The sequence below is a fragment of the Augochlora pura genome, chromosome 2 (genome assembly GCF_028453695.1).
Source record: "Augochlora pura isolate Apur16 chromosome 2, APUR_v2.2.1, whole genome shotgun sequence".
NCBI lineage: Eukaryota > Metazoa > Arthropoda > Insecta > Hymenoptera > Halictidae > Augochlora > Augochlora pura.
Genome location: NC_135773.1, coordinates 14,124,452 through 14,138,795, shown reverse-complemented (window position 1 = coordinate 14,138,795; position 14,344 = coordinate 14,124,452). Strand labels below are relative to the sequence as shown.

Genomic DNA, 14,344 nt, shown 5'->3' with positions numbered 1-14,344 from the left:
AGTAATTTTGAATCTCCGAAGCAACGATACTGCCGTGCCGAGGCCGATCCGCGGAATGCCGGTTCCGCCGCGGTAATTGAAAGTAGTCGCGCTTCTTGCCGCGTCCACATTCCTCCCTATTCCTCCCCGACGTCTAATCCTCGTATCTAACGTTTCTCGAACTTACGGCTTACGGCTTACGGCGTACGGCTTACTGCCCGATTAGTCACGGAAGCTACCGGTAACTGCCGTACCCGTGGCCGGTCGGCCGAACACTCCGATACGACATCGGTTTCGCTAAATCCGTACGCTGTATGGTTTCGCGTTATGTTCGTATCGCGTTCTTCCACGACATATATTTCCACGTATGGTCCGTGACTTTGGCTCACTCGGTGTTACGACCACAACGGTTCTGCTGGATTGTCCGTCGAAATCACCAATTTTCTAACTTTTTTTTTAAAATTTTTGTTTATAAATCGCAGAAATTATGAAGATTTCTTTATAAAAAAAAATCATTGATTATATTTCTCTGTTGAAGTAAGTATAGCACCGATGCAAAGAAAGTCGCACGAACAGTGTTCGAAGTCAACGTTGAATCCACCGAATGCAATTTAAAGTCAGAACACGGAGTCCCCCGTTTCTACTCGCATCGAAACAGTATAAACGAGCGTCTACAGTCGCGTATCCAATTTCGAATTCTATAACAATAGAACGATATGTAGAGACTCTAAACATCGAGACGCAATTTGTACTCGTCGTGAGCAAGCTCGAACAGACTATGGAAAATTAAGGGCGCAGAGGAAGGGGAGAAGGAGGAGCAGCCGTTTGGTTGGAGATAATCAAGGAGAAAAGAGTTCGCAACCCGACAAATCCTTCTTCCCTCGACCCTCGTCCCGAGCCGTGCGCCTCCCACGAATCGTCCCACGGTCGCCAATATTTGCGGAAACGGAAAGGATCGGTAAACACGAGGAACCCGCCGCGTCTCTCTGTCAGCCTTGCGGCGAGTCAAAGGACGGAGAGAGAGAAAGAGAAAGAGAGGCGAGTGAACAACGCCCCGACGAAATACAGAATAATGCGAGCCGATCGTGTATCGACGAACGCGCTTGTTCCATGATGCTTCATTAGCTCGGCGAGGTTTTAATTGCGATACTCTCCGCCCTGTCCGCCATATTTTTTAGAGAAAGAAATTCATCTGTGAACTCGAAAAATCGGAGTACGGTTTTTCATAATAAATAGTGTTGCTTTAGGTTCAAATTAAATTCAACCGGTTGCGCGAAACGTTTTTGCTTAACCCGATGAAATTCCGTTCTCTCGTCGTCACAATATTCACATAAAAGCTGAATTTAATGCGAATGACGCCGCAATTAGAGAGCCCGTAAACCTCCGGCGAGCACCGTGCACAGGTGAGTTAGCAGAAGAACGTGTCAGTGGCACCGTGAAAGTGTCGGTGAACTCGGTGAACCCTGCGCAGCCCTCGGAGGGGTTGTCGGTCTCTCTCCCCAAGGGGCGAAAAATTCTCATGATTTTTGCGCGGCGGAGACGGTCGTTCGATTTTCTACGCGTTGAACAATAGCTGCGAACGCTGGCAGCAAGGTAGAATGCGAAGGCCTCAAACAAAGGGTGTATAGGTAGACAGGAGAGAGGAAGAACAAGAGGACGCGTTCGCCCCAGCGCTCTGCGAGCGCGTCGCCTCGCGTCGCCTCGCGTCGAGGACGGCGGGACATAGGCGGGTGGAGCGGCCGAGCGGAGAAAATAAAAGGACGATCGACTCTTCTGGACGGTGTTATCCACGCGGCGCATCTTTTGCACGGCCCTGTAGCCCAGGCCAGGTATATTTCGGTCTTGGGGCCCCGGCTCCGGCCCATGGAGCCGTTGTAACTCTCCGGCCTCCGGGTCCGACGCGGCGCGGCGCGGCGCGGCGCGGCGTATGCGAACGATTCATTACCGGCGGAGCCGCGCCAAAAGACAGACACTCCGAACGTGCAAATGGACTAAATAAATAATCCCGCCGCGGATTATTATTAACGAGTTCCCGGAACCGGCGCGCACCGCGCCGGTCAATCTTTCTCGGCGAGCCGTGCTCTCCGCGCGTCGATGGTCATTCGGTCGCGAGAATCATTCCGGACAGCTTTACGCCTGGATCGCTTCGCTCTGACAGCGTTTTCAAAGGCTTTCCAATTTTTAAAACGCCGCGAACGTACGTCTGCACGCGACGCCTGTATTATACTCCGAGATCTGAATAAGTGATTCGTTGGGGATCCTTTTTCTTCCAAGCTGGAAGTCTACTCGACAATCGCTTTCTTTCGCATTTTTTGTTTAATAATATTCACTTGTGGTAAAATAGGAAGGTGGAAATCAAGTATTCGTCTTGAAATGGGTACCAAAATAAAGATATTACCGATTGTTTGACAGCTGAAAACTCTTACACTTTTCTTTAAACGATCTTTTTAACGATCTCAGATATGTCTATTTTCCATGAAAAAAATTCGATAAAGAAGTGTATTTAAGAATTTCTCTAAGATATATTTTTAACCGTAAAAGAAAGAATTAGAAGTCATTTTAATTATTTTGGTAGTCTTAGTGTTAACCACTGCAAGAAAATATTCAAATCCAATGGTACACATATTTAAATGAGCAAAAAATAATAGCGAGTTTATTACCGAAAAATCAGCTGCCCTTTTTCATTCGTAAACCGACTCTCCATCTTTTCCAGTCCGAGGAATTATGGAAACGATTCCGGAAGTGTTCGAGAAGTAAACAGGGGAACACGATCCCGAGTAAAAATCCGCGTGACTGTTCGATGTCCGGAATCCGTGGAACGCGTCGTGGACCGGCTCTTCGAGCGAGCTTTGCGACTGCGACACGAGAGCTTTATTCAAATCCGGCTGACCCGTACGATATTTTTCCAAACGCGAATTCCTCGGGTAGCGGCGCCACTGCACTTTCCGAACCGGTATTCTCTTCTCTCTTCTGGCCGGCGTTATAGCCAACGCTCTATGCCTGTGCCCGCGCTCGTGGTATACTCGGAACCGGAGTCTCTCTCGCGAGGAGAGGCCGCACAGATGAGAAGTTCACGGCGCGGCGCGACACGGCGAGATATGTTCCGAGGGTGCTTCGACACTGCTTCGCTTTATTCTTATTTACTTCTCTCAGTCACGTAACGAACAATCTATGCTTGTATTTTCTATCATATTATTCAAGAACTGGGAATTTATCCTATATATTTAAGAATAATTATTTTTTATCTTCGGCGTCGCAGCAAGAAAAGGAATCTGGTTTTACGAATATTATCTAAAACTATTTGTTCTGGCAATCGGATATTCTACTTAGTTTATATTATACTTTCTGCTTCACTTTAGGCAACGTTTATCGTGTATGTTACTTCATTTTTACAAAGCATAATTCTTTCACCTTTTTAATCGTCCAGAGCTAATTTCACCTGAGCTGGAACTCTTACTTTTTCTAGACCAACCATTTTTCGAACACATTTCTATTTAAAGTAGAAAAGTTTGCATTGATTATATGAAGAAGTTGAGTAGATATTCATTTTTATTACTGCTCTATAAAAGGTACATTATTCTCAAATAGCATGCAAATTACTGTTCAATTTCAATTTTTCCAATAACAAAGTTAAAGACTTGTATTTTTCTATTGCTATTCAACTTAATAGCTATTAAATTTAATTTTAATAAAAATCTTTCTTTGCTTGCAACAGTTAATGTATTCACTTGCATACTTGCTTTGTCCAAATGCATTTATTTTTCATAACAATTCCGACTAACTGAACAAGTTGCTATAATTACCGTGACAAAAATGACTTCCTCGTTCTTGCACTGTTTTAACACAGCAAATCCTCCGAACATTAAATTCTCCAGAGAAAGGCTAAAATTCCACGACTTCTTACTACCAGCGTAAAGAGATGGTCCGTACAGTGAAGACTGTGGAACAAAGGGGTTAACAAACACTTAACGAGACGACGTTTGACAGTAGCAAGGGATCGCGGGAAAGGAATCGACGGTGCATCGGATCCGAGGGAAATTTAATGCCGGCCCGTCCTATCGAAAATCTCGGTCGACCATAACGCACCCGCGGCCGCGTCGCGCCGCGTCGGCTATATCCCGTGGATCCTCGCCGATTCTTCAAAGTCTCCGAGGAGGCCGCGGTATATACTTTCTCAGTGGCCACTTTTATCTGATTCGCGTATGCCGAGGCGCGCGGCACGGCGTCGCAACGAATGCAACAAGAATGCGAGTTGAGCGTTCCTCTCGGCGAACCGTCTCCGTGAACCGTCCCGGCGAACCGTCTCGTCGGCCGAACGAAACGGAGAACAGGTTGGCGAATAAAGCAACGCGCCAGCTGTAAATCGCGCGTCGAAGCGCGAGTTACGAGCTTGGCCCTGCCCTGCTTGACGTCCGGCTAGCCGCCGCCACGCCGCGCTGTAAAGATTGATCTCGCGCTTCCTTATGCCCGTCATCGTCGACCCTGCTATCGGAATTATTCTCTCGGACACGTCTCGAAGTCCTCGAAACGATCCTCCTTAACTGCCGTCACCCAGTTGCCTCGAGATTCATTTTTTTACTGCGAGCGATGTCTCCAAGGGGACATCCTTCGATCTACAAGAAGATTAATCGATAATTACACGAGTAATAAGATACCGAGTTGTGAATTTACTACACTCTTTTAACAGTACTCGACTCTTTCTTCACGTACGAAGCGTAGACCGCACACTCGAATCGCTCATAAAGCTAAACCCAACGCATTTCCGTCCGATCCCACATTGATTATGAAAATCATTTATTAAGTCACCGGCGACTTTACGCGTCTTACATCTCTACGCCAACCGAACGGAATTCTTCCATAGCTAATTAACACGGGATTACTGTCGCCCAACCACGCCTCCCACTTCCTACGAGCGTAGACTTTCCACTTAATTGCACACACGGCCGATCGCAATCCGCCGATTTCCAAAGCGGGAATTTCTCGTTGCACGCGTCGGACGTTCGGGATCCATGGCTCGGCTTCCGCGCGGAAACGAGAAATCAAGGGGGAGAACGGAGGAGGGGGGGGGCGACGCGAGGCGACGGACGGAGCCGTTGCCGAAGGCCGGACGCCGGACTACGGATTCGACGACAGAGAAGGGAGTCGAAGAAAGGGAGTAGGAGCGGTTATGTCGCGGCTAAATTTAGGCCCACGCGCGCATAAAACCACCTGTTGATTCCTGGCGGACTCGTGCGATCGCTATTATCGTCGTCGTGGTCGTCGGGCAATCTGCTGCCCGGCCGACAATTAGCGACGCCGCGAAAAGTGCATCGTCGTTTCTCGATCCGAGGTAGCATCGTGGATCGAGGAATTCATCTTTTTCTCGATCGAACCAGCATTCCTCGACTGTGCCGCACACCGGCGGATTTATTTCAGCCGCCAACCGCTGGCAGACAGTGCTCGTTATTTATAATTTCGCGAAATGCTAGCAATGCCTCGTTCGCAGCAGAAATTTCTTACAAACGGCAACGTATACACCGATTTATTTTGCCCGACTGCTGACAGAAAATGCGTGTTATTTTGAATTCTATTTTCTGAGATATTACTTCGCGCTCGGAGCAGAGACTTCGTAGAACCCCGGCAGCGGAGGATTCGCTTAATCAATGCAATGGAATATTTACTTTCGCGGCGATATTGCTTTTCCTGTGTATGAATTCTGAATTCTTTTCTCTCTTAACTCCTCGACAGCTATTATTAATTAATTGTAACTAATGAATTTAATAGGATTACTTTAAAAGATATGCTGAAACAAATTAACAGATTAGATCTTAAATGCTTATGTTTTACTTTTAAAATATTAGCCTTCGAAAAGTAAAGGATTGTCAAAAGTTGTCGAGAAAGTTCAAGGCATTCTTTTGAGGAAGTCAAAGGGATGGGGGAAGACAATTCGTAGGAGCCACCTTCCGAACAATGACAAATGGAATCAGACCAGGTTGTTCCGAAATTTCGCGTCATTGTTCGGGGTTGTTGCGCCTGTTACCGCGGCCGCCGCCCCGCGGGGTCCCCCTTTGTAGGGGCGAACGACCCAATGGCAAATAATGCCGTAGAAATAGGCAAACCACTCGAGGAGAACAATACGCGCGTCAGTGGTCGAGTGAAAAATGTCAAGGGTGGGTTCGGTGTGGTTTCTCAGGGGTCTTGTATCGAAACGGAGCATCGATGGGGCACCTGCCGACGGCGGAGAAGTCATCCCCCTACGCCTTTTCAGATCTCTATGGGAAGATGCGCAGGTCTCTCGGGGAACCTTCGGTCCACAGCTTCGGAAACTTTTCCTACTACCATGCGATTCGAATCTAGCCTTGTGATTTTGTTTCGACATTCTTATCTGTTTTTACAACGTTCCAATAATTTCATCTATCAATACAGTAACATTGGTATATATAATATACTATACAATATATTTCTATGTATTATATATTCTGTAATATGTAATATAAGCATGAAATATATCGACAAATTACAATATTACACTCTACATAGATCTTGCAAATCCCAATCTTTGTTGAATGCTAATACAACGTAAGTAAAAAATAAGATGAAGAAGTATGAAATTATTTATGAGCATACCAAGAAATACTGCGTAAAACTAGTAAAACAAGTTCAGTAGCACGTGATAAAGTCGCGATGGATACTCGAGCGACATGAATGTTGAACATAACTTTCAATTACAGCGAGATTACGAAGACACCTTCTCGGAAGATGATAAAATGTCTTTGCTCGAGTATACGGCACGATAAAAATCATCCGGAGCTTAACTAAATTTAACCTCGTCGAAGAATGTAAAGAAACCCGGTCCGGCGTATTAACAAAAGACTCGAGAATCAGATTCAAACGTTTGCGTTGAACATTTGCATCCGCTAAGCGTGAGTTACCAGCGATGAAAGAGCCTATTTGGCATCCGGAGAGCGTCGGCGGCCATTTTAAAAACTGCAATAGAATGCCGGCATCGGCGGGACGAATGTTTAACCAGCGCGGTGAGCCTCGGTACCCGGAACTACGGCCGTTTATGTTTAACATTCGCGTTTTTAAAGGAATCCCCGTTATTTCCACGTCGACCTGGTATTTCAGTCCGACCTTTAGTTCGACGTCTACATCCGCCTCTTTTTTTTCTCCGCTATTTACCGGCGCGGCGCGACGCGCAGAATGTTCTCGCTCGGAGGCGATAGGTCCCGGCCGAGAGGAATCGACGCCGCCGCTTCTTTGTCGGAGCGGTTGCGTTATTACATATTTATGGTAAAACGGTCCCGACGCGTGGTTCACGGAAAAAGCGAACGATCGAAAACGGCAGCTTCCACGGAGCCGCGTTGCGGGGCGACGCGGATTCTTCCTGGAAACCGAACGCGAGACACGTTTTCACGCCTGGCTTTTACGTAACAAGGCTTCGGATTCTTGCGACTTGCTGCTCGATTAGGTTCACCGCCGGCGAACGTTTTCACGCCGATTATGTAAACAAACAATGGGTCCAGTTTCGCGCGCGCGCGCGCGCGCTCGCGCACGATGGCGGTGCTGCATGCAAATGCTTGGGAAACTCCGTGGTAGTTCGCGATACCGTTTACTATAGAACGACACACGGTTATGGCCGCTGGTGATTCATTCGAGGCATTGAAAACTCTTTCGACGGTTTCGATAGATCCTTTCGAGTCGACACGATCGCGGACCATTGTGTTACTTTTTTCTTCAGATTCGAGAGACAATGAATTTCGTTTTTTCGGATTGCGAACGGGTGCGTTGTGACAACGTATCGACATGGTGGTGCAAGATTTCGGGGATAATCTAGCAGACATGAATACTAATTTCTTCGAAATCGAAACAAATTTGGTTCTTTTGTTATCAAAACATAGAAATAAAAATGCACGAGGACATGCAAAAGAGAAACGCTGATTCGTTCGATTAAAGAATTTATTAAGGATGTAGCACTACCAATTGACGTAGTTATTTGAGGAATGGTAGACATATAAGTAATATTTGTATAATATTTATATAGATAATATAATATACAAGATTTTTTTCTGAACAAGAGCGAAAAGAGAAAGATTGCTACCTGACTAAAAAGACGAATGCAGTATATAGCGTTATGCTCGCGCCGACGTCGCCTCGTACGTGTCGCAGAAACTCGACATGGAACGTCAAATATTTAGATTTGATTTAAGGTTTATCTGCAATCTCGCAACGCCAAGGTCGTGCAACCGTTTAGATTCCAACATGATCTCGATTCGCTACACCCCAGGTTACGCGAAATTCGAAGGAAAATTCTGTTTACTCGAGCACGATGTTCAATAAGATACCGCTTCCGGGATTCCCCTTCGGAACTGCAGCTGCATGGAAACCCACCTCGCCCCGGTGGCGTTTGTGCGACGTATTCTGCAATAAAGGGCTCCTTTCAAAGTGTATACGTCTGTTAGCCGAGGATCATACTGTCAATTGTGATTTTCTCTTGACGTGAGATCTGTATCATTTACAGATATTTTAAATTAGTTGAACGTTAGACTGCGTAAAAATTAAAATCACAGCTATTGTGCCGATCCATAATATATCGATGGTGATTACGCTTGAGGGAAGTTCGTTAATATTTTTCATAAATAACAGCTTTATTTTGAATTTATGTGGCTTACTAAATCTTTTATTATAATTATCAGGATTTAAAAATTCTGATAATTTCTTGTTGGTCTTTTTTATTTTCTTTACTACAATCGTGTAAGATAATTAAAAGTTTAAACGCTGGTCAATCTAATACTCTCTCACCCTAACAATGTTCGTACCACGAACGCACATATCTATAAAATAAATATTTCAGTCAAACTCTTCTTCTGAAACATTAGCCACATCTTATGTTTCTAATAGGGGTGTTTGTACCTGTTTTCGTATATTTAGTCCCGAAACTTCAAACCTGTTCCGCCCTTCTGCCGGCACAGCAGTCGGAGATACGAATGTAAAGTTCAAACAGTCGAAAGTTGAAGCTGCAACCCCGGAATTTGTTCTGGTAGCAAGCAGATCGTTCGAAGCACATGTTTTTTCGTAGTTCAAATGCACCGGGCGCAACCCTCAGGTGTATAGAGCCGAGGGGGATCATGCGTGGCGTTGCATCGACCGTAGAGAGGGAATGAAAGGTTGTAGGTAGCGGCACGTTTCCCCTGGCCCCTCGCGGTGATACTGCCTCGTAGAGATACCTAGGCAGCCGCTCTACCTGGCTAGAGGAGCAAAGTAGAGAAACCGAGTGATCCACGAAGAAGGACTCGGAGGTATAGCGAAGGCAACGTTGGAGGAGGAGAAGGAGAAGGAGGAGGGGGAGTAGGAGTAGTAGGTAAAAGAAAGAGGAAGGCGAGAGAGCAGCACCGCGACGAAGAAGTAGACGTAGAAGAAGAAGAAGAGAAGGAAGAGTAGTCCAAGGGGCGAAGGGGGAGGGTCGAGAAGAGAAAGGAAGAGAAAGAGAGCGAGCGCGCGCGCGAGAGAGAGAGAGAGAGAGAGAGAGAGAGGAGGCTAGGAGTTGTCTTCTGGTCGGTCGAGTCGAGAGTGAGAGGGGTGGCAAGAGAGAGGCGAAGAAGTCTGACGGCGCGGCGGCGAAGGAGAAGGTGGAGAGTGGAGATCCACTCCACTCCACTCCACTCCACTCCACTCCACTACGGTGGTGGCGACTCCAACTCGAGGCTCCAGGTAACGTTGGTGGCGGTGGTGGTGGTGGTGGTGGCGGTACCGTGCGCGCAGTGGTGGTGGTGGTGGTAGAAGGTGGAAAGGGAGAGGGCCGAAGGTGTACGAGAGGTGAGGAGAGACTGCTGGCCAGCGTGGACCTGTGCGTCGTTGCATGGCCGACCTGGAGACTCGCTCTCCGCAAGGTGAGACGCGCGGACCGAAGAGGAGGCCTCGAAAGATCGGCAGGAATTCTCGTGAAAGCCGCCTCTTCCTTTCTCGTCTGCGGATCGCCGGTCGAACTCGCGCGCACCTTCGCGCTGCCTTCGTCGAACGTGCCCGTGGAATCGCGAGTGATCCGTGAAACAAACCGACGCCGACCTCTCCGGCCAGGCTCGTTTAGGAGCACCGCTCGTCGCCGAGAGCTCGTGGGTGGATAGTTCCTCGTCGCGGAGTACGCCGAGCACGCCGTGTACGCGGAGACCAAGGGGAATCGAATCGGCTGACAGCGCCGGCCAGGCTCTCGAGGAGTATTGTTGTCAGCGGCGGAAACAGGTTGCCCAGGGGATCGCGCCGACGATAAACTTTCGGATTTTATGCGTTCGGTGGAACGACAAAGGAATCCGTTTCTCTCCCGCGCTCGGCAACTCGAGCTCGAGACGGCCGAGAACGGGTTCGTGGAAGCAATGCCAGGCGACCGCGGCGGACTGCGCCGTCAACGTGTTTGACAGTGATAACAGAGAGTGCGCGCGCGCGCGCGCGTGTGATCGTCAGCTCGCCTCGACTTGCACCTCTTATCGGCGCCGCGCAAACTCGATCTCTCGCGTGGTACCGCGATCAGTCGATCTCATGGACATGGACGCGGCCGTCTCGAGACGTCCCCGCTGATTAGCATCGCGCGTGGCCAAACCAGCGAGTGACTTTGCATCTGCCATCCGCGTCGATCGTTCTCGGATCGAGCTCGGACCGGGCTCGGATCGGGCTCGGAGTTGTCGTCGATCCACACCGGTGCGATTCGATTTCCCTCCGAGCACACCACGTGGTGGACCCTGGGACGCCGGTTTTACGTGAAAGTGCAATAGTTGCTGCCGAATGCTTGCAGTGTGGTGCACGCAAAACTCCGGAGACACGGCAGCTTGTTTTGAAAGTGAACGTTCGTTTCCTTGAAGTTTCGTACGCGCTGCGCGTCGAATGCCTCGCCTTGGATATTTCGCCGGACCAACGATCGCCTCTGAATCGGTGAGTGATTTTCCTCCGATCAAACTTCTGTCAATCCGTAAATCGAACACCCACGCACCCTCGTGGAAACTCGTCAGATGTTTACTCCAACTTGACTATCGACCTCGAATCATTGTATCATTCGTCGACTGGATTCTGTCGATTTTCGAGTAGCGGTGGCAACATTTCTATACATCGAAGCTTTAGCAACTTAGCCAACACATTCGCGTGGTTATGCAAGGGCCTTTGGATTATCGGGGGATGCGGGAAACGTTGAGTGTACGTTCCGAATCACGGTAATGCGACAGTGGCTAACTCGAACGTTCGACAATTTAGTCCACTCTTTTGCATGACAGAAAAGTTTAGTCGATGTCGAGGTGCCGTAATTCAAGTCTTTAACGAGAGACGTGATTCGCCTGTATCGATAGCTTTCCCTGACTAACATGTTGGAACGCGAAATGTCCGAGTATGATTACTAGGATTCCTACCATGCCAAAGAAAAGACACACAGTTTCTTTCACCCGGCAATAACAACGTGATAACACGTCGATGTTTTTTTTCAACTCGACTGCACCTCTGCAAAGAATACTATAAACCTAATCAGCAATTCCAATACTAAATGCAATAATTACTGCTCGTTTCATTTGAATAATTTCAAGCTTCTTCGAGAACAAATGCATTTTTCTCGTCGCTTGATCCGACAAACCCGTTCAAGGGCAGTGGCCTGGGGAACCATCGAGCAAAATTTTCGTAGGACAACGGATAATCTCCAAGGTTCTCTGTTCTAGCTCTCTACTAGAGAGTTGGTCACCGTATTTGAGTTCTGCTGACTCCGCCGGGAGATCTCGGCAATGGCGAAAGTTTCTGGAGAAACGGCGCGGCGTCGAGAGACAGAGTCTGCGGGGCCCGGTGGATCGACATCGACACGCCTTAACATTTCTTGCGTACATTCTTCCCTCGTGCAACACAGGCCCGGAGTATCTTGGCCGGAGTCGGAGGAGACGTGGCCCTGCGACGCGCTTTGGCGCTGCCGCGGCCGCGGCTCGGCGCGGCTGCCGCAGAAACGCGGCCGGTCGCACGCGTTTTCGGCAAAAAGCCGAGGCATACCGAAAGGCCTCGCTTTCCAAGCGACAAGATTTATAAAGGGCCCCCCTTGGCCACCGTTCGGTGCCCGTGTTTCTTCGTCGGAATCGCGCGCTGGCTAGACTTTCACGTGCGCGGCAGCCCGCGACGCACGTTCGCCCCATAAATTCCGACCCCGTACGTAAACAGATCCGCGGAACCATTTGTTCGCTGTCGCGGACGATACGTGACCAGATATATAGGTTTTTACACCGGCGACGAAGATCGGCCGATCGCTCTTGATCATCCTGACACCGCGGACACCGGGCAAACGTGCGCCGAGCGCGCAACACCGTTGCGGACCGATCGCGGGCTAAATTAGCGCCCGATCGACCTTACTCCGATTTCCCGCCACGCCGCGCCGCGCCGCACCGCGGTTTCGCCCGCAATCCGATCTCCTTGTCAGAAGTGTATCGGGCTCTCGGGATTAACGGTGCATTCGATCCAGCGAGCGAATGTAAACGGCTCGTCTACATTTCAGATAAATTGTCGCCCCGATAGTCCGTACTGCGAGATCCTCTGGAACGCCGATGGGACCCGTAGCCACTTTTCTACCTGTTTCTAAAGTCGCTTAAGCACATTTCAACGACTTCCGGGTCACTCGACAACACCAAAATACGTGCGAAGAAAGAACACCACTCGCCGATATAAATTTAGCAACGTAGATTAGGAATCGCAGATTGAAATGGTTTTTGTTATCGCAAATCGAATGAAGAGTTGCTCAGAGTCTACGAAAACCTTACTACGACTCTGTTAGTCGCGTTTGCTTATCGAAAAAAAGAGATTACGTCCAAACCTTTTCAAGTACTAGTAGCAATTTGTGTCGGTGTTTTCAGTCGCTCGGATTTCTTATTATACTTTATCTAGCGTAAACGTAGTGATAGTAAGATCGTGCTGCAAACAGAAGTTTCATAAGCCTCCAATGAATAATAGTAATAAGAAGATCTTTTAATTACTCGGTACGATTCGCACGGGCTAAGAATCGACTGCGAATCACATCGGCGACAGGTAACGGGTCAAAGTTCGACTCTCGCGACGTCGTGAAAAATCGTCGACAGTTCCCGTTTCGTTCTACAAGAATTCGTCGGCTGCACTTGGCTCGATATTTCTTTTATCTAGGTCTCGATAAGTTTCTCCTTTCGACACCGGCTCGATGGAACACTTCGAGCATGATTTCCTTGTTGGCCCGATACGCCACGTTCCAATTGCTCCGCGAACTCGTTACACATACGTAAAACGTAAACGAAACTCCGCCGCGATATATCCAGGCCTTCGGCCACGCGAATTGCACAAGCCTGGAATTTCTTCTCGTTTCTCGGCTCTCCGGTCTTTCCCGGCTGCCCCGATCTTTCCCGGCTCCCTGGCTCCCCGGCTCCCTGGCTCCCGGGGACCTAGGCCGCCTAATGTTCGCTGGATCGTCAGTAGCTGCCGGAGACTCGAATGCCGGGGTAAGAAGGGAAGCCCGTTCGCTTATGTTCCCGGCAAAACGCCCGTTTGGAAAACATAGGTCGTGGCGCGGGCATGTGACATCTGCCAGTTCGCCGGACCATTAGGTGGCTTACCTTTTCAGACCTCTACGCGGCCACCGGGGAAATCATCCGTCTTTCTTTCCCTCGTGGCCTCTCTAACTACCCTTTGCTGCGGAAACGCTTCCTTGGGAAATACCCAGTGATTAGAAAGTCCGCAACGAGACGCGATACTCGCCGACTGGTACGTCGCGTTTTCTTTTTCTGTCAAGCATTTAAAATGTTTAATTTAAAAGTACTCAAAAATCACATGTACGAAGGAATTCCTTGTTTCGAACTTGTTCTACGTCCTCGACGGTTCGAAATTCTAAAGTAGACGGACACCGTAAACACTCCACTAAATTGTTCATAAATTCAAGCTTTCGAAACGGCTGTTATTTTTTTTTCTAAAATCGGCGCGTTGCATAAATGTTTGCGTCATTGGCGAACCAGAAATAAACAGAGACGTTGCAGCGGTCGCTCCGACAGTCGTCCGGATTTCTGACGAGGCGCGTCGTTCACGGCACGGAGTAACGAACGCCGCTCGTTAGACTTTCTATACGCCATAATAGTCGTCCGTCGTCCCACGTTGTCAATTAACCGGATTCTCATTCGACAACGATTCCCCGCCGAATTTCCTAGAGCCGTGTGCCACACCGACGCTCATAAAATTCCTAGTCACCGCGGTTCTCGGAACGGGAACCATATTTCGATGCGTTCCCCAGCGACAATAAAACCGGCGCCGGGGATGATTTACATCCGCAAATTTATTCCGGCGTAGACAAAAGCAACCGGCGGAGCCTGCTCTATAATTCGTTAAGATGCACTAAACTGAACGAACGGCCGATTAGGTCGCC

The 14,344-nt window shown here is 48.6% G+C and overlaps 1 protein-coding gene across 4 annotated transcripts in view; it reads left to right on the top strand.

Moving 5' to 3' along the window:
* The window catches only part of Egfr (epidermal growth factor receptor), a 204,947-nt gene that overhangs the window by 113,518 nt on the left and 77,085 nt on the right, over positions 1-14,344 (top strand). Inside the window, exon 1 of one of the 4 annotated variants that reach the window (XM_078187001.1) lies at positions 9,769-10,881. The exons of the other annotated variants lie outside the window; for them this stretch is intronic. The gene's annotated coding sequence lies outside the window, so the exon portion shown is untranslated. Of the gene's footprint in view, positions 1-9,768; positions 10,882-14,344 lie in introns of those variants that run through there. 4 annotated transcript variants of the gene reach the window in all.